Source organism: Diceros bicornis, unplaced genomic scaffold (assembly GCF_020826845.1).
Source record: "Diceros bicornis minor isolate mBicDic1 unplaced genomic scaffold, mDicBic1.mat.cur scaffold_315_ctg1, whole genome shotgun sequence".
Taxonomy (NCBI): Eukaryota; Metazoa; Chordata; class Mammalia; order Perissodactyla; family Rhinocerotidae; genus Diceros; species Diceros bicornis.
Genome location: NW_026691186.1, coordinates 253,970 through 280,878, shown reverse-complemented (window position 1 = coordinate 280,878; position 26,909 = coordinate 253,970). Strand labels below are relative to the sequence as shown.

Sequence of the window (26,909 nt, the reverse complement as noted above, 5' to 3'; positions counted from 1 at the left end):
ATCTTACCTCCTAAACCTGTCTATGTACTCACTTTGGTCAGCTTACCTACACCAGATGTTGGTGATGAGAATTCCAAATTCCGAATCATGTGTTATTAGGTGTCTTTGGCCTCCAAACTCCATGATTCAGCGAGGACCCTGTGAACCCCCAAGAATTTCTCTTGCCTAGATCACAGGCAGTCTGAGAGGGCATTCTCCAAGAACTACACCCTAAACTTAGAACTCAAAGTCTTACTACTTGAATGGAGTGAAGGGCAAGAAAACATAAATACAAGGAAAAAATGAATCATAGAAATAAAAGGCGTTTCTTTCAGAGTCTGAAATCTGAGCTGGAGTAAGCCACATCTCCTAAGCCTTCCTAGGGCTGCAGTTGTGTTTTTGGAGTTAGTTTGGGGCATGAGACCTGTCTGAGAAGGACTCTTCCAATCACTATGTCAATCTTACGACATCAGCCACATTGGAGGCTGGCACTCCAAACATGCAGACATGAAGAACACTAGGTCACTGCTGGAGCTTTAACACTGACCATCACTCCAAAAGCGTCCCCTAGCAAAGAAAAACTTAGTGAGAGATGGGAGATGTCTAGGACAATTTCTGAATATCTTGCTAGATGGTACCAATACCCAAGACCCACAATATGAAAGAGAAAGCCATTCTGCAGAGGAATGTGATGAGTTCAGTTTTGGTTGTCATGTCTGAGTTGTCTGTGGTATGCAGGGGTAAATGTTTAGTAGACAATTGGATCTACTGGTCTGAAGCTCAAATTACAGAGAATTTTTGGGATAGGGATAAAGATTTGTGAGGCAGAAGAAAAAGGGAAGTAGTTGAAACTCAAGATGATCTTTAGATCTTCTGCAGCTCTTTTTCTCTGTTTTTCTGCTTTTCATGTTGTTGATGACATTTAATTTTTGCCTACCAGTTTAAAGCATGATGTTAAAAGTTACAGAGAATGTCACTCACCTTTTGTATCTTTTGTGATACAATGCATTGATTCCATATTTAATTCTTCTATCTAAAGATTTTCTTTTGAAGAGTATTAACTGGTGCAGAAAAGGAAAGGGTAGTGGAGTATTGTGATGATGATTCTGATGGAAAGCTCCTGATTGGGTTCCTCTCATTCCTGGGCAGATTTTATACTTTGACTTTTAGTGTCTTCGTTTAGGAATATTTCTCATAATGGAGTTGAGAACATATTCATCACAATATTTGAAAGGCCTATTAAAAGATTGAAATTTCTAGGCCCCTTCCAGACCTACCATATTATAATATTATACGACATTGTAATACCTCAAACTAATATTTAAGAATCTGTGGCTTGATAATTGTGATTCTATTGAAGATAAGTATTGATGTAACCACTTTTGAAGCAGTTCTCAAACTTTAGTGTGTATATCAGTCACTTGAATGCTTGTTAAAAATACAGATTCGGCAGGTCTAGGAAAAGGTCAAGAGATTTGCATTTTTAATAAACACTCCATAGCTATGATCACCTGATTGCACTTGGAGAAATAATATCAAGTATTTGGCTATCTGAGGGTTTCCAGGATAGGTTTAGAACAGAGTTTCTTAACCTGAGATCCAAATACCCCAAGAAGCCCATGGATAAAATTTAGAGGGTCCGTGAAATTGGATGGGAAGAATAATACATCTTTATTTTCAGTAACTTCCAACTAAAACTTAGCAATTTAAAATTATAAATGTAGGCAACAAACCACAATAATAAGAGCAGTTCCTCTAACCTTATCACTAACAGAAAACACGGATATTTTTATATCACATTAGAGTTGTTGCAAATATCTTGAAATCTTGTTTACAACCATCACAACTTTGAAATTATGGTAGTTATTAGACTGCTATTGGATCTCATCTAATTTAATAAAGAAGCATACATATAATTCTGACTAAATTTTTAAAAACATTATGATAACTGTGCCTTAATAAAATTGGTTTCTTTCATAATCCTACATACTTTTTAATGTATTTAAAAAGCATTATGAGAAGAGGTCTGTGGCTTCACTGAAGTGTTAAAAATATCCATGACACGAAAAAGGTTAAGAACCTTAGTGTGGCGAAGAAGAGTCCGCATATTGAGACATCAGAGAGGTGTATTTCTTAATTCCATGAACAATAACAATGCACGAATACTTACACACCGAAAGAGGTTCTTGTCCCAGCCCCCACTCCTCATTCTTGACTAACTTTTCACTCTTTAGTATTTCTTTCCATGGACTATACATCCCCCTGATTTGTTTACTGCTCCTCAGTGGTTGAATGGCTCTGTTTTCCATAAGGATAACAGATTTAATCACAGATCTCAAGCCCATTATGAACATTAATTAATGTCTGACATCTCTTAATGAGGTAGGTAAAAACTATCATCATTTCACAGATGGAAAAATCAGGTCTAGGCAAGTTTGGTAACTTGTTCTTAGGCCACCCAAGAGATTGTGGCTCATTTCTAGAATCAATGCTTATTCTCCTCACATGCAAACTTTTTTGATTCACCATACACCAATCTGTTGGAAAAACAACCTGTTTTGCAAAACATTTCATTGATGATAGATGTGGAAATAATCTTTCTTAGGGTAGAAACATCTGATGGTATCAATATTCATACTACTTCGGTACCAATAATTTATTTTCTGTTTTGTTCTCTGAAGAAGAATAGATGTCCTGGTTGGAGAGAAAAAGCCCCAAGCCAAAATAAACCATTAAAAACCACTATCCATTTTGAAATAAAGCAATTAGCTTCTTCTTTTATTTAGAAACTTTACCCGGTTAGAGAGTTGGAGACAAACAAAATGAACATTGGTTGTCAAAATGCATTGATTTAATTTTTGCCCCTAAGATACCACACACAGTCAGTGAGTAAGGACTTTTGTCTTTTTTTTGGTCAGTTTGTTTCTTATGGATTCATGTTGCTTTGATCAATGTTGTTTGTGTGTCTGATCTTAATCTAAGTTTTTTGTTGTTTGACTAGTCCATCTGGTTAGACAGGATAGTGCAAAAAATTTGAAAATACTTTGGGAGTTGTCTTTTTAAATGATATTTGTTTTTATCTATTGCTTTGCTAAATTCCTACTGGCCTGGCAAAGAAGGGAAACAGAGGGAACACACAAGCAAAAATGAAGGGCACAAATGAATGAATAAATAATTGAGAGAGAAGGGATAGCTTCTCCTTAGAGAAAAATTCCAACTAATATATATAGAGGAATGAGGAAAATTGAAAGTCTTCATTAGCCTCTTTTTTTGTGGTGCCTCGGAGGTAGTCGGCTGCTTCAGGATGAAGCTGAACATCTCTTTCCCGGTCACTGGCTGCCAGAAACTCATGGAAGTGGACGATGAATGCCAACTTTGTACATTTTGTGAGAAGCGTATGGCCACAGAAGTTGCTGCTGACGCTCTGGGTGAAGAGTGGAAGGGTTATGTGGTCCGAATCAGTGGTGGGAATGACAAGCAGGGTTTACCCATCAAGCAGGGTGTCTTGACCCATGGCCGTGTCTGCCTGCTATTGAGTGAGGGGCATTCCTGTTACAGACGGAGGAGGACTGGAGAAAGAAAGCACAAATCTGTTGGGGGTTGCATTGTGGTTGCCAATCTGAGTGTTCTCAACTTGTTCATTGTGAAAAAAGGGGAGAAGGATATTTCTGGACTCGCTGATACTACTGTGACTCGTCGTGTGGGGCTCAAAAGAGCTAGCAGAATCTGCAAACTTTTCAATCTCTCTAAAGAGGATGATGTCCGCTAGAATGTTGTGAGAAAGCCCCTAGACAAAAAAGGTAAGAACCTAGGACCAAAGCACCCAAGATTCAGCATCTTGTTCCTCCACGTGTCCTGCAACACAAACGGCGGCCTATTGCTCTGAAGAAACAGTGTACTAAGAAAAACAAGGAAGAGGCTGCAGAATATGCTGAACTTTTGGCCAAGAGAGTGAAGGAGGCCAAAGAAAAACACCAGGAACAGATTGCCAAGAGACAGGGGCTGTCCCGAAAGCTTCTACCTCTAAGTCTGAGTCCAGTCAAAAATGAAATTTTCTAAGAGTAACAAATAAGATCAGATATCCAAAAAAAAAAAAAAGAAGAAGAAGAAAGAAAATCTTCATTAGACAAACACCATAGTGATAATTATCAGAGGCAAAATATATTGAAGGATGCTAAAATTAGTGGGTAAAAGTTTGAGGAGAAGCAGGATATTTGTATAGTCTCAGTATTTCCCCTAAGATATTTATTAATGACAAGGGAAGGGGAATAATTACATGGAGAAACTTGGCAGAGACCACCATGTCTCCTGACTTTATGCTCTGAGAAGGGCACAATGCCATTTCTGTGGTGTTCTTGCCAAAAATGCATAACCTTCATCTAAACATGAGAAAGCATCAGACAAACCCAAATCGAGGGATATGCGACAAAATAACTCTACCAGTATCTCTGCCAAAGTGTCAAGGTCACGAAAGAGAGAGAAAGACCAAGGAACTATTTCAGATTGTGGGATCCTGGATTACATCCTGCATCAGAAAATGGACCTTAGTGGAAAAATGTTTCAAGTCTGTAGTTTAGTCACTAGTATTGTACCAATATTAATTTCCTGATTTTGATAACTGTACTGTGGTATGTAAAATGTTAACATTAGAGGATGCTGGATGAAAGGTATATGGAAACTACTATTTTTGCAACTTTTCTGTAATTCTGAAATTATTTCAAATTTGAAAAGTCAAGAGGGCATTTATAGCAGTTCCCTAAATAACTCTGCATAGGTGGTGGGAAAAGAAGATTTCGATGGCCTTGAAATATCTGGATAATATATCTTTCCAACTCAGTCCAATAACTCTTTACCTGGGCATATACAGTTTGAGAACTTTACCTCTTTTAAACGCATAGAAGATCATAGCCTTTTTCTATATGAAATACTCTATTTTTTCCTCATATGACATAGGCACTCAAAAAATATTTGTATAAAATGGAAATAATGATTGCTGTCCTGCTTTTCCCTGCTGAACTTACAGTGTGGTTATAAAGTGTAAAAACGATAAAGGAAGTGGAAAGTATTTTGCAGGTTGTAAGCATTGTACCGGTGTAAGGTGTTATTTTGATTATTGATGGAAAATTGTCTAAGGTATTTTTGTAATTTAGATATACATCGAATCAGTTTCTCCTCTTACTTTCTCTTTACTCTAATCACATTTCCACATTTTTACCAGGCTTAAAATTTCAAAATTGCCCTTGAAAATAAGGACTGAAGGAGAGGGGATGGGTGTCAGTTACCAAAACTCTGGCTAGTCATCTTAAAACATGCCCTTCACCTTTGTCCTTCACTTTTATTCTCTTCTATGCCGTAAGAAATTATAGACAAAAAAAGGAAAAAATTTAGAGCAGGGTAGGGCCCTAGAGTAATCTAACTCAGTTCTCTTAAACATACCTGATTATAAGAATCACATAGTGAGGTCATTTCGAATATGAATTCCTGGAACCCTGCAATCATAATCTATGGGAGGGAGCCTCAAATCTATATTTCAAAAATGAGTTTCGGCTGGTTATTATTGACAAGCAAATTTAAAAGCACTGTCATTTTATAGATAAAGAAATCGAGACAAAATGACCAAATTTATTTAAAAAATAGCATACACTATCTGGTAGATATTAATTTCTGGGATATAGTCTAGAACAGGAAACAATTTTGTAAACAACTCTAGTACGTACTTCACTAGGGGACCAAACAAAGCTGAATGCAACTAATCCTTCCTTGGGAGGAAGAGGATCAGGAAAGCCACCAGAGACTTTTGTAATACTGCACCTGCTGGGTAGACAGCAGAGGGTGAATATTCCAAGAAGAAAGGACAATATGCAGAGATACATACATGTGCATGGCATTCTCAGGGACTGGGAGTGGTCCAGTGGCCTGGACTGTGGTGTGCGGTGGTGTGGTGGTGAAGCTCAAAGAAGAAAGGCAGGCTGGGGTCAGAATTTGAAAGCCGGGAAGACCTTGCTAAAAGGTTTGTTCTTACATATCACCAGAAGCACAGGCAACAAAAGCAAAAATAGATAAGTGAGACTGCATCAAACTGAAAAGTTTCTGTGCAGCAAAGGAAACCATCAACAGAATGAAGAGGCAACCTACAGAATGGGAGAAAATATTTGCAAACCAGTTATCCAATAAAGGGTTAATATCTAAAATATATAAGAAACTCATAAAACTCAATAGCCGAAAAACTAACAACCAATTAAAAAGTGGGCTAAAAACTTGAATACACATTTCTTCAAAGAAGACATACAGGGGTCTGCCCGGTGGCGCAGCGGTTAAGTGTGCGTGCTCCGCTTCGGCAGCCCGAGGGTTTGCAGGTTTGGATCCTGGTAGCGCACCGACGCACAGCTTGTCAAGCCATGCTGTGGTGGTGTCCCATACAAAGTAGAGGAAGATGGACACAGATGTTATCCCAGGGCCAATCTTCCTCGGCAAAAAGAGGAGGGTTGGCATCCGATGTTAGGGTGCCATCCGATCAGGGCTGATCTTCCTCACACAAAAAAAAGACATACAAATGGCCAACAGGTATACGAAAAATGCTCAACATCACTAATTATCAGGGAGATGCAAATCAAAACCACAATGAGATATGACCTCACACCTGTTAGGATGTCCATTGTCAAAAAAACAGAAAATAACAAGTGTTGGTAAGGATGTTGAAAAATTGGAACACTTGTGCACTGTTGATGGTAATTAAAATGGTGCAGCCACTACAGAAAACAGTATGAGGTTCCTCAAAAAATTGAAAATAGAACTACCATATGATCCAGCCATCCTACTTTTGGATATTTATTTAAAAGAATTGAAAACAGAATCTCAAAGATATTTTGCGTTCCCATGTTCATTGCAGCATTATTTACAATAGGCAAGAGGTGGAAACAACTTACATGTTCATTAACAGATGAATGAATAAAGAGAATGCGGTACATACATACAATGGAATATTATTCAGCCTTAAAAAAGAAGAGAATGCTATCATATGCTACGATATGGATGAACCTTGAGGACATTATGCTAAGTGAAATAAGTCAGTCACAGAAGGACAAATACTGCCTGATTCCACTTACATAAGGTATCTAAAGTAGTCAAACTCATAGAAACAGAAAGTAAAATGGTGGTTGCCAAGGGCTGATGGGGGGTGGGCTGGAAGTGGGGAGTTGCTGTTCAATCCTGTATTTTCTATTTCCATTTAAATCATAACAATTAGCTAGTTTCTTGAAGTTGAATTCTCAGAATAATCTTGGACCTCTCCCTCAAGATTTTCCTTTTCTTCCTTTGTGCCTTCCTTCTTTCTCTCCTTGTTTCCTTCCTTTCCATAGTTATTTGCCAGGCGCTATATTAGTCATTGATAGTACTAGTGAAAAAGCAGATGCAGCCCCCATTCCTCACGGAGCTTATAATGTAGTGGGGAATACAGATAATAAACATAATAAATGAATAAAATAATTACAGTTTGTGAGAGGTGCCATAAAGAAAATGTATAGGGTAATATGATAGAAATTTGCTAAGATAAAGGAGCTGGAGGAGCCTAATTCAGGTAGGCCTCCTGAAACTGAGTCTTGAAGGATGAGAAAGCCAATGTCAAATGCTGCCAAAACATGAGCAATTATAAACATGAAAACTTTTTGTTCTGAAACAATCACTGTTAAGAGAAGGAAAAGATAAACCTACAGACTGAGAGAAAATATTTAGAAGTCTCATTTCTGACAAAAGACTTCATATTCATTGCATGTTCATTGCAGCATTATTTGCAGTGGCCAAGACATGGAAACAACCTAAGTGTCCACTGATGGATGAATGGATAAAGAAAATGTGGTGTATATATACACTGAAATATTATTCAGCCATAAAAAGGAATGAAATCTTGCCATTTATGACAACATGGATGGACCTTGAGGGCATTATGCTAAGTGAAATGTCAGACAGAGAAAGACAAATACTGTAGGATTTCACTTACATGTGGGATCTAAAACAAACAAACAAAAAAACAAGCTCATGCCTACAGAGAACAGATTGCTGGTTGCCAAAGTTGAGGGGTGGGGGGGTGGGCAAAGTGAGTGAAGGAGATCAAAAGGTACAAATTTCCAGTTATAAAATAAATAAGTAGTGGGGATGTAATGTACAGCATAATAACTATAGTTAATACTGTACCGCATAGTTGAAAGTTGCTAAGAGAGTAAATCTTCAAAGTTCTCATCACAAGAAAAAATTTTGTAGCTATGCATGGTGACAGATGTTAACTAGACTTATTGTGGTGATCATTTCCCAATATATACAAATAGCAAATCATTATTTTATACACCTGAAACTAATATAATGTTATATATCAATTATACCTCAATAAAATAAGACTTTTATTCAGAATGTAAAGAATTCACAAAATTCAACAAGAAATAACTCAAAAGACAGAAACATAAGTTTTGAACTGACACTTTACTCAAAAAGACATATTGATGGTAAATAATCATATGAAAAGATGCCAATACTCATGATGGAAACACAAAGTAAAATCACAATGAAACACCACTATACATCTATTAGAAGGTAAAAAAAAAAAATCCTGACACTACCAAGTGTTGACAAAGATGTGGAACAACTGGAATCCTCATGCTTTGCTGATAAGACTATAAAACAGTATGGCCACTTTGAAAAACTGTTTAATAGTTTTTTTAACAAACAAATTTAAACATATACAGTGCTTATATGTTTACTTATTCTTATATGGGAGTAGCAGTCTTACTCCCAAATATTTACCCAAGAGAACTAAAAACTTATGTGCACACAAAAATCTGTACACGCATGTTTATTTCAGCTTTATTTTTAATTGTTAAAACTTGGAAACAACTCCAATGAGAATAAAGGAATCAACAGTTTGTGGTATATCTATACACTGGAATACTACTTAGCAACACAAGGGAGAAAGTAACCCTGATGGATTCATGCAACAACATGTGTGAATCTCAAAGGTATTTTGTTAAGTGAAAGAAGCTAGAACCCAAAGGCATCATATTGTATGACTCCATTTATATGACATTCTGGGAAAGGCGAAACTATTGAGATAGAAGACAAATCTGAGGTTGCCAGGAGTGGGGTGTGGGGAGGGGTTGATCACAAAGAGGCAGCAAGCAGGAATTTTTGGGGTGATGAAACTTTTTGGATCATGACTGTGATGGTATACACAGTTCTATGCATTTGTCAAAATCCATAGAAATATACATCACAAAGAGTGAATTATGTAAATTTAAAACATGTAAAGTGTTATTATTGATTTCTAGTTTAATTCCATTGTGGTCTGAAAGCAGGCATTGTATGATTTCTATTTTTTTAAATTTGTTGAGGTGTTTTATGTCTCAGGATGTGGTCTATCTTGGTGAATGCTCCATGCAAGCTTGAGAAGAAAGTGTGATCTGCTATCATTGGATGAAGTGCTCTATAGATGTCAATTATATCTAGTTGATTGATGATGCTGTTGAGTTCAACTGTGTCCTTACTGATTTTCTGCCTGCTAGATCTGTCCATTTCTGAGAGAGGGGTGTTGAAGTCGCCAACTATTATAGTGGATTTGTCTATTTCTGCTTATAGTTCTATCAGTTTTTGCCTCACATAGTTTGACACTCTGTTGTTAGGCACATGCACGTTCAGAATTGTTATGTTTTCTTTGAGAATTGACCCCTTTATCATTATATAATGCTTTTATTTATCTCTGATAACTTTCCTTACTTTAAAGTCTGCTCTGTCTGAGATTACTATAGCTACTGTTGCTTTGTTTTGATTATTGTTAGCATGGTATATTTCTCTCTACCCATTTACTTTTAATCTATATGTGTCTTTGTATTGAAAGTGGGTTTCTGGTAGACAACCTATAGTTAGGTCGTGTTTTTTGATCCCTTCTGACGTTCTCTGTTTTTTAATTGGTACATTTAGATCATTACATTTAAAGTGTTTTTTGATATAGCTGACATATATTTGCTATATTCATTACTGTTTTCTATTTGTTTCTCTTGTGTGTTGTTTTTTTTTGTTTGTGAGGAGGACTAGCCCTGAGCTAACATCCGATGCCAATTCTCCTCTTTTTTCTTGAGGAAGACTGGCCCTGGGCTAACACCCGTGCCCATCCTCTTCTACTTTATATGGGACGCCGCCACAGCATGGCTTAGCAAGCGGTGCGTTGGTGCGCGCCCGGGATCCGAACCTGCGAACCCCAAGCTGCCGCAGCAGAGCACGCACAATTAACTGCTGCGCCACTGGGCTGGCCCCTGTTTCTTTTGTTTTTTGTTCCTGTTTTTGTCTTCCACTCTTTTTCTGCCTTTTATGGTTTTAATTGAGCATTTTGTATGATTCCATTTTCTCTCCTTTCTTAGCATATCAGTTACAGTTTTTTAAAACTTTTTTAGTGGTTACCCTAGAGTGCAATATATATTTACAACTAATCCAAGTCCATTTTCAAATAACACTATACTACTTCCTGGGTAGCATAAGTATTTTATAATAACAAAATAATCCTAATTCCTTACTCCCATCCCTTGTATCATTGCTGTTATTCATTTCACTTATATGTAAGCACACATAAGCATACATATTCGTAAGCGTACATAATCAAATACATTGTTATTTTAAACAAACTGTTATCTGTTAGATAGATTAAGAATAAGAAAAATAAGAGTTTTTGGTTTACTTTCACTTATTCCTTCTTCAACTCTCATCCTTTCTTTATGTAGATCTGAATTTCTGACCTATATTATTTTCCTTCTCTCTAAAGAACCTCTTTTAACATTTCTTGCAGAGCAGGTCTATTGGCAACATAGTCCCTCAATTTTTGTTTGTCTGAGAAAGTCTTTATTTCTCCTTCACTTTTGAAGAATAATTTCATAGAGTATAGAATTCTAGGTTGGTGGGTTTTTTTCTCTGAACACTTTAAATATTTTACTCAACTTTCTACTTGCTTGCATGGTTTCTGAGAAGTTAGATGTAATTCTCATCTTTGTTCCTCTATAGGTAAGATGTTTTTATATTCTGGCTACTTTCAGGATTTTTTCTTTATTTTTGGTTATAATTTGAAGATATACCTAAGTGTAATTTTTGGGGGCTTTTATCTTGCTCAGTATTCTTTGAGCTTCCTGGATCTGTGGTTTGGTGTCTGACATTAATTTGGGAAAATTCTTGGTCATTATCTTTTCAAATATTTCTTCTGTTCCTTTCTCTCTTTTTTCTCCTTCTGGTAATCCCATTACACATGTGTTACATCTTTTGTAGTTGTCCCACAGTCCTTGGATATTCTGTTCTTTTTTTTTTTTCAGTCTTTGTTCTTTTTGCTCTACAGTTTTCAAGGATTCTATTGATATATCCTCTAGCTCAGAGATTCTTTCCTCAGCCATGTCTGGCCTACTAATAAGCTCCTCAAAGCCATTCTTCGTTTCTGTTACAGTGATTTTTATTGCTAGCATTTCTTTCTGAATCTTTCTTAGGGTTTCCATCTCTCTGCTTACATTACCCATCTGTTCTTGCATGCTGTTTACTTTATCCATTAGAGCTCTTAGCATATTAATCACAGTTGTTTTAAATTCCCAGTCTGATGATTCCAACATCCTTGCCATGTTTGATTTTGATACTTACTCTGTCTCTTCAAATTATGTTTTTTGTGTTTTGGTATATGCCTGGTAAATTTTCTTGATAGCTGTATGTGATGCACTGGGTAAAAGGAACTGCTGTAAATAGGCCTTTAGTGATGTGGCAGTGAGGTGTTGGGGAGGGGAAGCATTCTATAGTCCTAAGATTAGGTCTCAGTTTTTCAGTGAGCCTCTGCCTCTGCACTGTGAACTTCATGACTATTTCTCAGGTTTTTTTTTTGCCCCGTTAGGTAAGACAGGATGGCTAGAGTGGGCTGGAGTTGGGTATTTCCCCTCCCCCAGGTCAGTTAGGCTCTGATAATACTCCAGTAGGTTAAGCTCTTGTTAGACAGTTTTCCCTGAGGGTGGGCCTTGTTAAGAAGAACAGAGTGCTCTGGAGTGAATGGTTCCTTTTCCCCTCCTCCTGCCAGGAGCACAAGGGGATTTTTCTCAGATATTTACTGTGGGAACCTAGTCAAGCTCCTGGAGGTAAATCTCACAGTGTTCTGGGGGCCCCTCTATGACTGGATCACCCCAGAGTTCTTCACTTTCAGAGTTGTCCGCACTGAGCCTTCACCAATCTGTCCATTACAGTTCAGGTTTTCCTACCCTGGCGCTGGTTCTGGAGGTGGTTTCTGCGCGCGAGTCTCTGCTCTGGTGAGCTGCGGCTCTCTGTGTTTGCCTGTCCATCTCTCCACTCTTGGGGGCAGCAGTTTACCCTGTGTCCTCCCCTGCCTTATGGATCCAAGAATAGTTGTTTGTTGATTTTTCAGTCTGTTCAGCTTTTTACTTGTTATCAGGATGGAGCGGTAACTTCCAAGCTCCTTACGAGCAGAACTGGAAACTGAAAGTGAAAACATATAAATTTTTTAAAAATCAAGCAAGATAAGGGTCAGGAAGAAACTTGTGGATTTTTAAAGTTGTGTGTGTCATCAGTGACTGAGCAGTTTTGATGAAGTGGAGCTCATTGAATCCAAATTGCTTTATGTTTAAGAGGAAGTGAGATGAGTAAATGGAAACATGTAGTGTAGACAACTCTTTCAAGATGTTTGACTATAAAGTGGAAAGGGAAATAGCTGGATGAGAATGTGAGTCCATAAAAGTTTTAAATTTTTTATGTGAGACCGATTAGGACTAAAACTAACAAAAATGTATAAGACTTCTACTGAGAAAATTGTAGAATTTAATAAAAGATATAAAATGGCCAAATAAGTAGATATATCACGTTCACTGACGGGATAACTTCATGTTATGAAAAATTTCTGTGTTCCCTGAATTAATTTATAAATCCAAACAATCTCAATAAAAATGCTAATAGAATTTTTGTGTGTGTGGATTTTGCCAAATGGATTCCAAAATTCATTAGGACAAGCAAATATATAAGAATGCCAACATATGGGGCCAGCCCAGTGGCATAGTGGTTAAGTTCTTGCACTCTGCTTCAATGACCTGGGGTTCGAGGATTCGGATCCTGGGCGTGGACCTACACACTGCTCATCGAGCCATGCCGTGGCAGCATCCCATACACAAAATAGAGGAACGTTGGCACAGATGTTAGCTCAGGGACAATCTTCCTCAAGAAAAAAGAGGAAGATTAGCAATAGATGTTAGCTCAGGGCCAATCTTCCAAAAAAAAAAAAAAGAATGCCAAAACAATCATTGAATATATTAGGAATTGCCTTATCAATTTTCAAGACACATTATAAAGCTGTATTAATAGAAACAGTTTGGTACTGGTGCAGGAATAGATATTCGAAATTGAGATATGAGTGGGGTCCCTTTGAGGAAGAATGCTATAACCCTGCCAACATAGTATACTGTAAATCTTCCTCTTTGCCCTTCTGAAAGTGACCTGGGACCCTTTACCAAGGTATCTGTGCATGGGAAGAGGGAAACAGCCAGATTTTTTTGGAATGACTAAGATAGAATTGGAGTTGATGCTAATTCCCGGGGATCCCAAATGCTTTTTGGTCAAATAGTCAGAGTGGAGATTGAGAGAGATTAGATGATAAATAGTTCTTTGGTCTGATTCCTTCTCACAGTGGGCCCAGTGGGTCCACACATACAACCCAATAGGAATTCTCTTTGTATCTAAATTTTACCTGAATTTATAGTTCTCAAGAACACATTTGCAAACTAGCAGACTCTTCACACTGGCTCCCTGCCTGTAGAACAATGGCTTATATAATAGGAAAGACCAACTGGAAACCACTGGAATTTCCCTGTTCAACCAAAATAATAAATCAAAAGCAATATTGCATCCCTGAGGAAGTCTGTGGAGAGTAATGCCACCATGCAAGTCTTGAGAGATGCAAGTGTGTTGACTTGGCCTGTATGCATGGTAGTGGGGTTTTGGAGAGTGGTAGCAGATTTTCATACACTTAATCAGGTGGTGATCCTAAATGCTGCTGCTTTTACAGATGTAGTCTCCTTACTGGAGCAAAACAGCACAGTCTCTAAAAACTGGTATGCAGCTATTGTTCTGGCAAATGCTTTATTCTCTCTACATCAACCAAGAAGTAATTTGCTTCCACATGATCGGGTCAACAAAACATTCACTGTTACTTTCGGCTCTAGCCCTCTCTGTCATAATCGAGGCTAAATAATCCATGAAATCATGCTAATAGATTTGTTGGGAAGGAAGTAGCAAATACCCTGGAAGCTTTAGTAAGATATATAAGTGGGAGATAAACCCCATGAAGACTTGGTGGGTTTGTAGGGCTCTAGGGTTCTGGGGCATACTGAGATCCCTCCTTCAATGTGAAAGTTAAGTTGATGTATCTTCCACCTATTAACATTAAAAAAGATCCAATGCTTTGTGGGCCTCTTTGGGTTCTGGAGCCAATATGTGTCTCATTTGAGTGATTTACTTTGCATATTTACTGAGTTTCAAATGGGGCTCAGAGCAAAAGAAGTCTCTGAAGCTGGTCCAGGGTACAGTATAAGCTATTCTACCATTTAGGCCATATGAATCAGCAGGTCTTTGGCATTTAGGGCTGTTTTCGGGATCTTCTGGCAGCCCTCCACAAGAGAATGACAATGCATGCACCTAGGATTTTAAAGCAAAACCATGCAGATATCCATTTTCCTTTTGAGAAATGGCACCTTTCTTGCTACTTGGTGCTGGTTGGGACTAAATACCTAATTATGGGACAGTCTGAGATGACTGTTATGAACTGGGTATTATCTGATCCATAAAGCTCTAGAGTTGGGCGTGAACAGCAGCACTTCATCATAAAGTGACATGAAACAAGCGGGAAAAGGACTTCCACGGGCATGGGCCAGGATCCCAGGAGGATTCCAGTCTAGGCGAAGGGTGAACAGGGAGCCCTAGAGGCGGCCTGATGGGGATGTCCTGTCGGCTCTTAGTCCATCTGCACATGGTCTTCCTCTGTCCTTGTCCGTTCCACATGCAAACTTTTATCTTTTTACATTTTTTCCTCATTTAGTGTTGATGCGAATCCAGACACTGATTAGAAAACGGCAAGTTCCAATATCTGATCCAAGAAACCTCAACAAGAGAAGCAAAAAACATTCCTTCTTCCTGGAAAGCTGTAGAAAGACAGCCGCTGTCCTGGGGAAGGACATGGTCCTGGTAAGTGCTATTTGAAAGACACCCACATTTCAGTGGTTATTGCTTTGCCTGGGAAAGTCCCTCCAACCTCTACATCCAGGGAGATCTGAGGGGCTGTCTCTGCTCCTGGCCCAGGTGAACCACACTGAAATCCACCTGTCCTCTGAGGAAGGGGGACTTGAGGGTTTCATTCAGTAGCCAGGGAGGAGGGTGGCCCTCCTCCCTTCTCCCACATACAATAAGCTGTGACCATACACAAGTTCTTCATTCAAGGAGGAAAGTGAGATTCTGTGTCTCATTTACATGAGCATAAGAAGTGAAAGAACCACACCACAACACCCAGGCTGTGAAAGAAACAGGATATAATGTAAGAGTCAAATCTACCATTTACTGTTAAAGAAATAATATCACTCCTCCCCAATGGGTTAACAGTGGCTGGCGTGGTGATGTCAGGGAGAGGGAGGGGGTGGTGCCCTCCCTCTCGGGATTTAGGGGTAACCAGGGAAAGTCTTAGGATGTCCTCGTTCACTCAGGGTGGGAAGAGCTGGCCCGGTGCACCCTGAGGGCGCCAGTGTCCCTGCTGGTCAGGAGGAGCTGCACTTGTGGTCTCCAGAGTGTGATGGCTCATCGCCAAGGGCATGGTGGCTGAAGAGAAGAAACAGACTATTTTGGGGATCCTTCCTGAGATTCATGGCACAACTCCCTGCCCCCCTGCACTCTGATCCAAACCCTGTACCGAGTGCTCAGTCCATCAACAGCACCTCGTTTGTCCCTGATGCAGGAGGCATCATTTAGCATCACCCATTTCAGAGGATGCAACTGAATCCCAGAGAGGAGAGGGGAGCGGCCTGTCCCAGGCCTGCTCAGCAGTGGAGCTGGGATCGAGGCCCATGTTTAGCCCGAAGCTGTACTGAGCCCCTGGATTCAGTCGCTCCTGGTCCCAACACTCACTCGGCCCTGAACTGGAGGATGTCCGGTTCCTCTTCCTCATGAAGAGCCGCATTTTGCTCGCCTTCTGGTGTGCGGGCTCCAGCCGGCAGGAGACCCAGTAGCTACAGGACAGAGTGGACCTGTGAGCTACCAGGAGCCACACCTCAGGTGCCCCTCCCAGAGCCTGCCAGCAGCTGAGTCCTGGTGCCCCATGGGTCACCACGCTACGAGTTCTGTGGCTGATCAGCGAGCCAGGCCACAGGCTCTGGAGCTGGCCATCAGAGAGAGTCTGGCCTGCCCTCACCCAACTCCTGTCCCCCTCACCTCTCATGGACACTCATGGGCTCCATGGCCTGGAACCAGGCCCCAAATCGCTCGTCGGGCTCCAGGTCATATGCATTTGCAGCCTGCTGGAGCAGCTGGATCCTCCGGATGAGTTTGTATTTCTGGGAGGAAGGACAGGATGCAGACAGGGCTTGGGTGGGGAACGCTGCCAGGGACTTGTGCGGAGTGAGGATCTGGTCTGGGGTCTGTGCTCACTTGGGAACCCTCCTTCCTTCCCACTCCATTCAGGACTTGCCTGTCCTCACAGTTGGCTTGAATTAGTCCCTCATCCAGGAAGGTGTCCTTGATGCCAGCCCCTCCCGCACCCGCCAACGTGATGGGATCCCCAGCTTTGTGGATCTGACTCTCCCAATAAATGTAAGACCCAAGGGATGAGGCCAGAGAAAGTCTTGCCAGGCGAGGTCTCTGATTTCCACATCCCCACCCTCCCCATAGCTGCTCACCTCACACCATTTCTGGAAGTTGACCCGATTTCCCTGGAAGGGAGACAGCCAATGTCCATCAGAAACAGCCCCCTAAGCCCAGAACCAACCCCCATCCCACCCGTTCTCAGGCTGCAGGAATGTCAGGGCCCAGCAGAGGGCAGACCTTCCACAAAGAGAACTTGACACTGGGCCAGGCTCTGGGCTCCAGGGCAGGAGGGACAGGGGAGCTGAGGCCAGAGACCTTATGTAGCACACCCTCTCTGATGACAGACAGGGAGACTGAGGCCTCAGGGAGGAAGGGACAGCTGGAACACAGAAGTGCTTCCTCACTTGCAGGGGCTGATGGCACTCCCCCAGGGGCAGGGCCCGAGGGGGAGGCTGAATCCATCTCAGACACAGCCTCCTGCAGCTCTGCAGGCAGGCAGCTATGAGCTTCACCAGCCCAGGTAGACTGGTGGGGGGCTTATGCGGAGCGTCTATTCACGCATTGCTAAGATGTGCCTGACTCCCCAGCTCCCAGGGGTGGCCATGGGGCTCTCATGAGAGGAGGTTTGCCACATACTGAGAGCTCAGGTCCCAGTGCAGGGCTCTCGCCTCCCAAACCTCAGGATCCTGCTCCCTGTCCCCACCTCCAGGCTCACTCACTTCCAGATCATCCTCCATCCCAATGTCCAGCAGCTTCAGGTGATAGAGGAACATGCCCAGGAAGGGGACGACACCCTGTGAAATCAGGGTGGGAGTGGTGAGATGAGTCCCACCTCTCAGGTGCCCCCATGGACCCTCCCCCAAATCCCTTCACCCCAGCCTCCTGCCCACCACAGACTCCCACAGAGAACAGCCTAGGACCCTCATCGGCCTCCCCCCATTTGCCCCCTCCAGGGCAACCCAACTTCCCCAGTCACCTCCCAGGGGTGGCTTTTGGCAAATCCCAGGGTATGTGGTCCCTGCCCCTCCCCACCTTAACCCATCCTGGGCCCAGCCCTTCCAAGCCTCCTCCTGGTCACTTCCAGGGCAGGCCTTTCATCCTCTTGGGCTCCTGGAGCTGGGCTGGAGGAGGAGGGACCCCTCTCTTAGGGAGGCCTCCAGCCGTGAGGTGAGTGACCCCTACTCTGACACCTGGACCCTCCCCCTCAGGCCACCTCACCTGCTGCTGCTGTCTCTCCTGAGGTCCCTGGGGGTCCATCTGCAGGGTGGCCCTCACAGATATCACCTCCTGCAGGGTCAAGGACAGGCTCAGGGAGGCCATGTTCCCTTCGCCATGTCTCCCAGGCCCCTGATCTTCGACCCTGGACATCTGGTGTCTATGGCTGCTCCCATTCCAGGGTGCCCTGATTCTAGATCGCTCCCAGCTCCAACACTCCCTCCTCTTTGCCCTCAGGCCTACACAGGCCCCTAAGCCTCTCTCCTCATCAGGAAAGTGTGAGGAGGACTCCCCATGCCTCCCAGGGTCCCCTGAGGACTCAGTATCATCTGACTGTCACCAGTGCTGTCCCCTCCCCCCTCGAGGAGGAGGAGCACAAAGCTCCTGTACATTCCTCTCCTCCTTGTACCTCATCACCCCTGTGAGGCCTGCACCACAGATCATCTCCCTCCATTTCCCAGATGAGGAGACCGAGGCCCACAGAGGGGCAGTGACTTGCTCAGGGGCCCACAGAGGAGACCGCTCCCCCTCCCAGCCAGAAGCCCTGGCCCCTGGCCTTCACTCCGCCTCCAGACACACCTCTGACCAATGTCCTGTCCTCTGGACTCTCGGGGTGTGTTGAGGCCCTCAGTCAACCTGAGCCATGGATGGAGAGGCACAAGGTGTCTCTGGGTCCCATGCAAGTGGCTTCTGTGTTTTCCAGCCCCCTGGGATTCTCTGACACCAGGCTGGACCTGAAGCCATGCCAAAGTGCTGAGCTCCCTAGGATCCCCTCAGGATGGTCCCTGCACAGAACTCCTCCTTTATTCACTCAAGAAGGGGACCCCCATGTGCCACATCTGAGTGACAGTGTAGGGGGTGACCACGGCACTGTGTAATGGTGACATTTGCATCCTTTTTCACTTGGAAACTTCTAATGTTCCTTCTCCTTTCTCAGCTCTCATGTTTGAAGTCTGTGGTCTGAGCCTTTGCACAATCCTTAGGCCCCTCCTGCCAGGGCCTCGATGGAGGCCATTAAGAATCTGTCAGGAAGGTCCATTAAGAATCTGTAGGTTCCCTGATAATTCTCATTGCCATCTGGGGCATATCCTTGTCGACAAGGCACTGGGGGTGACTCACTGGTTTGTCAGCAGTGACCACTATCGGGCTAGACTGCACAGTCCCAGGGAGCACACAGTTCTGTCCCAGATCCACCATTTGGCCCAAGGCTGTGCAGCCCCTGTGTCCACAAGGCCTGTGTGACCTCACAGTGCCCATCCCTGGGACAGGCAGAATGCCCTCCCCTGTGAGGTGCAGTGAAGACAGAAGGAGAAGCAGGGGCCTGGCTTCCTGAGGACAGACTGGGCTGCTTTAGGAAGAAAGGAACCCCCACCCACTCCATCCACCCGCCAGCCTGGAGGATGATGAGGGCCAGCTGATGGGTCCGCATGGAAGCCAGACACCTGCTCATTCTGTCAGCTCCTCACCTCTTGGAACAGTCCAGGCGACACCACTGTATCCCGTGACCAAGGCCTCCTGCCCCAAACAGTCCCCATCTGCCCCTGCAGCTCACACCCCCCGCTTCCTGTCCAGCTGGACAAGACAGACCGTTATTTCTCGGGGAACCTTAAGTGAAAAACTTACCAAAGCACATCCTGCCTGGTCCCTCCCCACCTCACCTCCTGTCCTTCCAGATCTCCAGCCTCCACTCACCTCCTTGAGCAGCTTCCTGCTCTCCCGCTGGCATGTTTCGAAGATATTTTTAAGGATTTGACAGTTCTTCCTGAGGAGGGAAAAAAGGAAAGAAACACTGTGGAGTGGTTTGAGGGTAAATCCCTTTTGTTTGAAAACCCAGAAGATCCAGACAGCCTGGATGAGCATTTTCACTGTGTCCTCTGAGCCCTGAGGTGTCTGGGACTGGGGAGGGGGCTCTCCTATTGTCACCTGGGGCCTCCATTCTCTTATTCTCTTATTTTCTCAGCAGATGTGTTTTAAGCAGTCTTAATTTCACGTGGACAGAGAGTTCTGTTGCTGCAAACACTTGAAAATCTTCAATTTGGTTCAAGCCATGATCTGTCACTTAGGGAAACTGATTCCTGAAGCAGAACGACTGGCCTAAGTTTTCAGAACGACTTCAAGCCTGCCAACCAGGTCAGACCCTATCCCCAGTGTTTGCTGTCTCCCAGGAGGTCCCAACTGACTGAAGGGCAATGCCAGCCCTGTGGGGGGTGTCTGGTCCACCCAGGTGGTGCTCGCATGGAGAGAGGCCTACCCACCTGGACACCTGTCTCCACGTCTCCTTTAAACATTGAATGGAGGGGCCCTGCAGAGCCCAGAAGATCGCGTGGAGAGAGGAAAGGTTCCTCAGGCCGTGGCATTCCTGGGGAAGGGAAGAGAATGACCTGTGAGGGGGAGCTGGAGCCCTGCTTCCTCTAGCTTCTGTCGCCTCATTGACGTCTCCTGTCCTGGATGAGACAGCAGCTCAGGGAACCCAGGAAGGGCACAGGTGGAACCTGATGAGGAATACTTCCAGGGAGGAGGATTTTAGCTCAAGCCAAGAAAGGAGCCCAGGAAGGGGTGAGCTTCCCACCACTGGGACCAGGAGTCAGGTCATCGAGGCCTAGCAGGAGGGGCCTAAGGATTGTGCAGAGGCTCAGACCACGGACTTCAAATATGAGAGCTGAGAAAGGAGAAGGGGCAGTTCCCCCGACACCAGAGAGGGGCTCCCAGGGCCTCCCACATCTTACCTTGGCCACCTGGATCCAGAGCTCCACCACCCTGACCCTGTCCTGGGCAGTCATGCTCGGGTCCCCAATGCAGGTGCTTATGATACATTCGACCACTCTGTTAAAGTGGGTCGTGGTGACATCGATGGTGGATTCCAGGTGCTTATTGCCCCTGTCACACTGGGACCAGATGGAGTCCAGGAATTCGTGGGGCATCGCTGTCTTGAACAGCTCCTGGGGAGGACAGGGAGTGTCACCCAGCCCTGCCACAGCCCAGCTCAGCATCTGCAGCCCCCAGTCCCAGGCCGGGTCAGTGGTGAGAGCTGGAGCTCAGGAAGCTGAGAATGTGGCCTGAGACTTGTGGTAATCCCTGGATGTTGCCTGTGTCCCCTGAGGGCACCCAGCACAGGATGGCCCAGGACCCAATACTGTGGCGCAAGGAAGTAGCATTTGCTCGCCGCCCAGTCTCACTTCCTCCAAGCACCAGAACTTGGCTCCTGCTTGACCATCTCTAGGGGCATCTTCCACCCATTCTGACAATCCTGGGGTCTGACTCCTCTTTCACATGCACATTCCCCCAAGGCAGCAACAACCACGGGCTTTGTTTGTCTGCCTTGTAGTCATGTACACATGAAGTGCCTAATTAGTGCTGAGGCCGTTGAGGCCTCCTGGGCAAATGAGTGAACTACCCAAGGACGAGACAACAATTTAGTGTGCTCCCCTCCCCAACCAAATCGCAGACTCTGCCCAACTTCCTCTCTGCTCCACCTCATCCACCTGCACAGCCACTCTGCATGGCAGCTGCTCTCAAAGTCCATCCCTACTGTCCACATGAGGACAGCAAAGGCTTGGGAGTGAAGAAGGCTGCTCAGGTCACATGAGGGTAAGTGGGGAAGCAAGAGGTTGGACCGAGATCATGGGATTCTGGATCAGGAAATGGCAGGTCTGGGGCAGCTGATGGCACAGGGAAGGCCGGCCCCACCTGCCCTGAGAGCCCCGCTGCTCACCACATCCATCAGTGTCAACTGCTCTGCCACCAGCCGGGGAGGGAACTCCAAGAAGTCAGGCTTCTCCTCCCTCAGCAGGTTCTTGGTGGTCACGTCCCAGGGGCAGGCGGGCTCTGGGGCTGGATCTGGCTCTGCTGTTATCTCTCCAGGTGGAGGGAGGATTCTCCCTGGAGCCAATGGTCCAGCTGGCTCCAGCTCAGGAGCTGGCACTGGGGCTGGAGCTGAAGTTGGTGGTGACTCTGGCCCTGGAGGGACTGATGGAGGTGACACTGGCTCCAGCTCTAGCACAGGTGGTGGAACTAGCGCTGGAGCTGGATCTAGCCGTGGAGCTGGCCCTTGCTCTGGCTCTGGAGCTGGAGGGAGCTCTGGAGATGGTACTGCAGCAGGAGAAAGAAACAGCGTCACTCAAATAGCTGACTTCCCCTGTGCCTGTCAAAGCCAGGAAAGACCCCACTGCCTTTAAGGGAACCTAGCCTGTGAAGACCCTTCAAATCATCTTCCCAGACTGCAGTCCCCTCACCTTCCAGATCTGCCTCAATGGGCCGTGGATGCTCCAGCTGGACCTGGAGAAGGTAGGCGTGGCCCTGCAGCCCCTAGCCAGGCAAGCTGAGATGCAGAGAGGCCAGCTTCATGCTGAAGCAGGGATAGTGCAGGAGCTCCCAGAAATCCTGCCCTGGGTCCAGGCAGGTTCCCACCAGAGAAGAGATGGCACTGGGGGAGGCAATTGGGCAACAGAGTCAGAGGCCTGGCCTTTCCCTCCACACTTCTCACCCAAGGCACCCTGGCTTGGGTCTGGGCCCTATGCCCGCACCTCTCCATCCAGGTGAGAGCCACATGGCAGCCCTGACCCCTGTGAGGCTGTCCTGGCAGGGGCAGGCCTGCTTATATAGCAAGTTGACACAGAGTCTGTTGTGACTCTCTTCCCACTGACACTCTTCTCCTGAAGGTCTGGGACACAGCCCACCCCGGCCCTCCATGCACTTGTGCAACTGGATTGAGCACTGAGACAGATGTGTGAGCAGGTTGCTCACACACCTCCTGTTCTGGGCCTGGAGGCGGTGGTCAGAAGAGGTAGATGTGGAGAAGGGGAGGCAGATTAAAATGGGTCTGTGGTGGGAATGGGTTTCTAGGGGAGAACTCAGCCCAGCCACCCCTCTGGTTCCCAGGGGTCCTGGCACCCATCCATAGCTCTTTGACTCCTGTCCTCCTGGAGTGGAAGCCACCGGGCCTCTGCCTTCCCATGGGAATCAAAAGATGCGTGAGATGCGGCTTCTGACAGGCTCCCCTCAGCCACAGCCTCCATCTCTCCCCCCACAGCTTGTTCTTTAGAGACAGGAGGCCGTCCTTCTGGACCCAAAGACCACTCACTTTTTTAGGTGGTCCTGCGCTCTGCCCTCCTGGCTGGAATAAGGGGAGATGCCTCCAGATGTCAAGGAGGCTATGAGGGCATCCCTTGGGATGGACGGTGGATGACAAGACCTGCGAATGATGTCGAATGTCAATGTCTGACTCTCAGACGGAAATTGAGGCCACGCATTGTGTCTCCTTCATTCACTGGGTTTACTGTCTCCAAATGTCCTGCATGCAGTAGGTGCTTAATCTACATGGTTGAATGAATGTAGTCCACCCAGTGCCATCCCAGACACCTGAGTGGGCCTAGGGCCTCTCTGCTGCCCCAGAGATCCTTGACTGGCTACCCCAAGGAAAAGGACCAGGACCAGCTGGATGGAATCTCCAACTCCTTGACAGGGTGGTTTCCATGTGCTTTTCCAAACTCAGAAAGGCCGCATCTCAGAGATGGGTGAGGCAGACTACTTTTCACGGGGAAGAGAGAAATAAACACCATGAACAACCACAGCACGTCCACAGCCCTCTCTGCAGAGCCAGGCACCAAGTAAGCACCCGCCATTGCTGATCCCATTAGTTCCTACAAGATCCCCATGAAATTTATCCTCTCCCACCGTACTTTTCAGAGGAGCAAGCTGAGGCTCAGATTTGGTGACACTCCGAGGACACACAGCTGGCAGGGGGTAGAGTCACCACTGTGCTGAGGAGGGAGTGGCCACTCACCTAGTAAACAGCTGGTCCAGGACCTGGTGGGTTGTGTCTAAGGCCGAGTAGTTGACCATGAAGGTGGTGAAGCTAGAGATGTTCCTCCTCAGGAAAGCTGGTGCGATGGACTCTGTCATCTTCTCCATCACGCCTGTCTGGAGGGCCCGCATCCTGCAGGCCTCATTTAAATTCACGGTGGACTCATCCTCACACTGAGGGAGAGGAGGAGGTACATACACTCAATGACATCGTGGTGAACCAGCGGGAGCATGAAGTGACTTTCTACACTCCTGTGTAGCTGGTGGGAAGGAGTGGAGGTCCAGATTCCTTTGGGAGTGGGACTGTGGAGCACTCTAATGAAAAAACCCTGGGGGGTTCCAGGGGAGACTCAGATTTGAGTCTGCATTCTAGTAGTGCCTTGGTCATCTCAGAGTCCTGGGTATGAAGACCCCTGTGCACCCACACTCACCTCAGACCAGCCCTCTTCATTGATGGACTGGTGCACCTGTGTCCTCTCCGGGGAGATGGTGAACTGGAAACCATCTACCAGCTCCTCAACCATCACTTGGGTGCAGCTCTGCAGTGACAGTGCCCAGAAGTCAGGCCAGGAGGCATCAGGGGCCTGCCTGGACTTTACCACAGAGGGAAACCCCACCACAGTTCAGGCACAGAGGGGCATCTGCATAGTCTCCATCAGGGAAGGAATGTGATGACACCTCGACGGCCTGGGATTCACATGTGGGTAGAAGAGCTTGGTCCCCAGCACTCATCTTCCTCTCCTGCAGCCAAGATCTTCAGTATGAACATGACACACCACCAGATCTCCACCATTTAGCTACCTGCTCCTGCTCAGGGTGGTTCCTCCTCATACTACCTTCTCTAACTCCACCTCCCACATACACACACACACACACACAAAGAGGGTCAAGGGGTGTGGGGCTGTCCATTTGGGATCACAGTTGTGGCCTGATCTAGAGTGGCCTGCCCTGGGCTACGCTGTTACCTGATGGTTCCTCCTGCCAAAAGGCCACAGACATTCGAGGTGAGGGCTGAGCCAATGTCTAAAGCGACTTAACATGCTCTCATTCTTGGCTTTCCGGGGGCCAGAGCCTCCTAAAGTCACGGGACAACACGAGAACATCCTGCTGTGTCGAGTGTCTCCACTCAAATGAACTGGACAGGAGGCTGTGATTACAATGTGGGTGCCTGGTAACCAGAGTTCTAAGTTCTGTTGGGGGCTGTCACCAAGGAAGTGAGGTCACTTCTTCAAGGTTCTGTTACTTGGCCCCTTCCTTCAATCAGACCCACACAAAGCCCCTGCTAGGCTGTTGGCTGCTCTCCCTCCTTGCCCATGTCATCTCCATCACTGTACACAAATATCCATCACCACCCTCCCCACAGCTCCTTGGGAGTGGAACCAGTGGCCAGCTTTGAGGAGACAGAGCTGAAGTCACACCTCTTTTATCCTACCAGTTCTGTGTCCTGGAAAAGCCACTGTGCCTCTCAAGATCTCCCCAGTCTCCCCACCTGCACAATGGGGATGGTGCTAAAAACAGCTTTCTGGGAACATCGTCAGGTGTATATGAGATAATACCTACAACACCTGTGGATTGATGTCACATGTGTCTAATGCTGAACCTCCCATCTATGTCAGTTCCATCTGTGCAGCCTCCACAAACCCCCACTCCATACTTCTTGTCACACATCATTGGCCTGAATTTAGTCTGGTCACTCTTATCTGCAAGAGGGGTTAGGAATTTTATCTTTTAGTTTGTTGAATTGCCACCCAAAATAAAACTGATTCTCTGTTCTGAATATTAAGGGAGAAGGTGAACAGTGGAAACTACCCGTGCTCTCGCCCTACACTAACCTTCAAGTTGAAGGGGAGGAGATGAGCTTTTCAGATGAATCAAGCATGTATTTACCTACCACAGGCTCTCTTTTCTTGTTGTTTCTTCATCCACAGAGAACAAGAAGTCTTGCTTCCAAACCAGAATGTATGAGACGTCCACTGCCCTCTGTTCCCAGCAGAATGACCAGAACCAATTTGTTGGCTTTTATTTGCCTGGACCTTGTAAGTAGATCTGAGAACATTCTTTCTATGTCCTTCATAGAGTGGGTCTGGGAGGGTCTGAGGTTGTAGAGAATTGTAGGCAAATAACAGGCTCCTGAAAAACTGAGTCAAATTGGAATCTCTGTAATTCAAAGGAGAGTGACATCAGCATCATGGTGGAATAAGACACCTCCTGTTTTTCTACTCCTGCACTTACAATGCTTTGGCATCCATCCATAGACAAAAGTGCCTTTGTGGGAGAAGTGGGATCCCGCACCATATGCCAAGGGACCCAGAGGGAGTCTCACCCACCCATGCATCTGGTAATAGGCAGACAGACCTCGGTCCCAGCTCTGGACCCTGCAGTGGCCCGTGAACCAGCTCAAGCTCCTTTCAGCTGCTGCATGGAAACCCCTGAAAACACTGTCTTAGATCATGACACACAGAGGAGAGGGCCTTTGTGGAAGTCCAGGTTTCAAGAAGAGAAGTTCCAGCCCTCTGTTGGAGCACAAAAATATGAGTCTGGATGGGTTGAAGAGTTTGGAGGCATTGGCAGATAGGTACCCTTAGAGGGCTTTAAAGGATGTGGATCCTGTAACTGCACTGAGCACTCCATCAAGAAGTCTCCCACGACTTGTGGGCTATGCCTCACCCATGCATCTCCCCAGCTGGCCCTTAGGCACCCCCAGTGCTCTGCGTGCCTCACATACACACACCTCCACCCTAGGGCTTCTTCCCTGTGTATGCTCCCAACAGTGGTGGTTAGAGTGAATTTTGGAGGACAGCTAGTGAGCACGTGCCGAAACTTGGTCCAAATCCGCAGGCCAGAGAGAGACCACAAACTCGAGGTTTCACACAACCTCTGGAATACAAAAGGGAGGCTGTCAGCGCCCAGCCTATTACATCACAGCATCAAGAGAATGCATACGGGCTGGAGAATTCTGTCATTAATGAACAAATTAAAAATGCTGAGATTATACTGGTATAACACATTAAAATACAAATGTATTATTGAAACATATATTAAGTTTAAAAAAATGACATTTCAAATGT

The 26,909-nt window shown here is 45.5% G+C and overlaps 1 pseudogene; it reads left to right on the top strand.

The window, feature by feature from the left end:
* Positions 1–3,283: 3,283 nt before the first annotated feature.
* Positions 3,284–4,028, top strand: LOC131402851 (small ribosomal subunit protein eS6-like; annotated as a pseudogene).
* The last annotated feature ends 22,881 nt before the right edge of the window (positions 4,029–26,909 follow it).